At 32.0% G+C, this 3,390-nt stretch overlaps 1 non-coding gene across 1 annotated transcript; it reads left to right on the forward strand.

The window, feature by feature from the left end:
- The first annotated feature begins 2,401 nt into the window (after positions 1-2,401).
- TRNAE-UUC (transfer RNA glutamic acid (anticodon UUC)) lies at positions 2,402-2,474 on the forward strand. The gene has a single exon. It is a non-coding gene; the product is annotated as a tRNA-Glu (tRNA).
- Positions 2,475-3,390: the final 916 nt, after the last annotated feature.

The following is a 3,390-nucleotide window of genomic DNA, read 5'->3' on the forward strand; positions in this document are numbered from 1 at the left end:
CTTGGAGGTATAGCATCGTATCGTCCGCGAACTCCGAGTCCACCAGTGACTTCCTTGAATTAGGGATCAAAAGACCATGAAAATTTTCCCTTTGACTGTTAAAAAGGGCAGACATTGCTTCAGTAATAAAATGGAAACGTGCGGGTACAAGTACAGGCATAGGAAAAACTAGATACATTATATGTCATGAGTTAATGTGGCATCGATAAAAACGATAGTGTGTTAGAATAATCCTCTATTCCTTGTTGATGCTTGCGCAATATATAAATGTTATTTATTAGTAATCAATGATTGCAATATTAAAAAGTGTAGAAAATGTGATCCATTGTAGTCTACTTGGCTAGAATACTCGGCTCTCTCCAAAGAGACCAGGGTTTAACTCTCGGGAATAGGAAGGACAATATCATATATAAAATTTTGTGACGCATGTCATGTCTTAACTATTTGATAACTCAAAAACTCAAGACGTAAAATAGTTAGAATAATATACAATTAACAAAATAATCAATCTTATGTTTGAAGGATTGACGACGAACTTTGCTTTGATTTTTTTCTCAAAACATCAATTTCTAAACTTAATCCCATTATTCAATTAATAGTATAGGTTTCAAATGAGATTTGACAAAACATTATGTTGTTCGGGACAAGAAGAAGCAATATATTTAGTCGTGGTTATTCCTCAACATTGTTACGACAAATTAGTACACCAACAATTATAGTTTGGATAACTTCATACAATTTGCAAAAATACGCATTGATTGTCAAATAATGGTGAATTCCCGATGAGCATTGCACAATGTTTCTTTATTTGAAGTAAAACACTAAAATATTACATTCACTAATTCATTTACTAAATGAATTCCAATGTAGTCTAGTTGGTTCAGATCCTTGTTTTTTACATGAGACTCCCTGGTACAACAACTCACATGGGAAAAACTAGATACATCATAGATCATGAGGTAATATCGCATCGATAAAAACCCTTGAAATTATTAAATCTTAAAAACGAGAGTGTGTTAGAATAATCCTCGGTTTCTCATTAATATTATTTATTACTAATCAATGATTGAAAAATTAAAAAGTAGACAAGATATGATCCATTGTAGTCTAGTTGGTTAGTATAGTCGGCTTTCACCCGAGAGACCCGTGTTCAACTCCCGGCAATGGAAACGACAATATCATATATTAAATTTTCGACGCATATCATCTGTGAACTGTTTGATAATTCAAAAACTCAAGACCTAAAGTAGGTGTTCCAATAATGTACAATTAACAAAATAATCAATAAATTGAATTTCTAAACTTACTCCCATTATTTGATTAATGGTAGAGGTTTCGCATGAAATTGGACAAAACATTATGTTGTTCGAGACAACAAAAAGATGTATATTTGGTTGTGGTTGTTCATCAATATTGGTATGACAAATTAGTACACGAACAATTATAGTTTCGATAACTCGATACAATTTCAAACAATATGCATAGATTGCAGAATAATGGTCAACTGTCGATGAGGATTGCCAAATGAATTCCATTGCAATCAAGTTGCCTCGAATCTTTGATTCTTAATCGAAACGCAATAGAAAAAACTAGATACATTATATATAATGAGTTACTGTGGCATCGATAAAAATCCGTGAAATTATTAAATCTTAAAAACAACAGTGTGTTAGAACAATCCTCAGTTTTTCATTGATGCTTAAGCAATATATAAATATTATTTATTACCAATCAATGATTGCAATATTAAAAAGTGCACAAGATGTGATCCATTGAAGTCTAGTTGGTTAGAATACTCGGTTCTCACCCGAGATACTCGTGCTCAACTCCTGGCAGTAGAAAGGACAATATCATATATATAATTTTGCGACGCATTTCATGTGTTAACTGTTTGATAACTCAAAAACTCAACACATAAAGTAGCTGTTACAATAATGTAAAATTAACAAAATAATCAATATTATGTTTGAAGGATTGATGACAAACTTTCCTTTGGTTTTAATAGTTTCGATAACTTGATAGAATTTCCAAACATACGCATTGATAGTAGAATAATGTTGAATTCTCGATCAACATTGCACCATAGTTTTTTATTTGAAGAGAAGCACTAGAATATTACATTGACCAATTCATTTACTAAATGAATTCTATGGTAGTCTAGTTGGTTCGGATCCTTGTTTTTTACACGAGACTCTCGGGTACAACAATAGGCATTGGAAAAACTAGATACGTCATAGATCATGAGGTAATGTCGCATAGATAAAAACCCTTGAAATTATTTAATCTTAAAAACGAGAGTGTGAGAGAATAATCCTCAGTTTCTCGTTGATACTTGCTCAATATATCAATATTATTTATTAGTAATCTATGATTGCAATATTAAGAAGTACACAAGATAGGATCCATTGTAGTCTAGTTGGTTAGGATACTCGGCTTTCACCCGAGAGACCCGGGTTCAACTCCCGACAATGGAACTGATTATATCATATATTAAATTTCCGACTCATAGCATGTGTTAACGGTTTGATAACTCAAAAACTCAAGACCCAAAGTAGATGTTACAATAATGTACAAATAACAAAATAATCAATGTTATGTTTGAAGGTTTGATGACGAACTTTCCTTTCATTTTTTTCTCCTAACATCAATTTCTAAACTTAATCCCAATATTCCATTAATAGTGGATGTTTCAAATGAAATTTGACAAAACATTATGTTGTTCGGGACAAGAATAAGAAATATATTTAGTCGTGCTTATTTCTCAACATGGTTATGACAAATTAGTACACCGACAATTATAGTTTGGATAACTGGATAGAATTTCCAAAAATACGCATAGATTGTAGAATAATGGTGAACTCTCGATTAACATTGCACCATATTTCTTTATTTGAAGCAAAGCACATGAATATTACATTAACTAATTCACTTACTAAATGAATTCCATTGTAGTCTAGTTGGTTCGCATCCTTGTTTTTTACATGAGACTCCCGGCTAGAACATTATGTTGTTCGGGAAAACAAGAAGCGGTAGATTTGGTTATGGTTATTCCTGAACATTGTTATAACAAATTACTATACCAACAATTATAGTTTGGATCACTTGATACATAGATTTTAGAATAATGGTCAATTGTCGATCACTATTCGACTATGTTTCTTGATTTGTAACAAAGGACTACAATGGTACATTAACTAATTCATTAACAAACGACTAGAATGATACATTATAATCTAGTTGCCTCGGATCCTTACTTTTTACCTCGGACGCCCGACTACAAGTAGATATATCATATATAATGAATTAATGTGGCATCGATAAAAACCCTTGAAATTATCAAATCCTTAAAACGATAGTGTGTTAGAACAACCCTCAGTTTGTCATTGATGC

Source organism: Azolla caroliniana, unplaced genomic scaffold, assembly GCF_043228905.1.
Source record: "Azolla caroliniana isolate FFs.n. ecotype wild unplaced genomic scaffold, voAzoCaro1.0.p SCAF_10, whole genome shotgun sequence".
NCBI classification, from domain to species: Eukaryota; Viridiplantae; Streptophyta; class Polypodiopsida; order Salviniales; family Salviniaceae; genus Azolla; species Azolla caroliniana.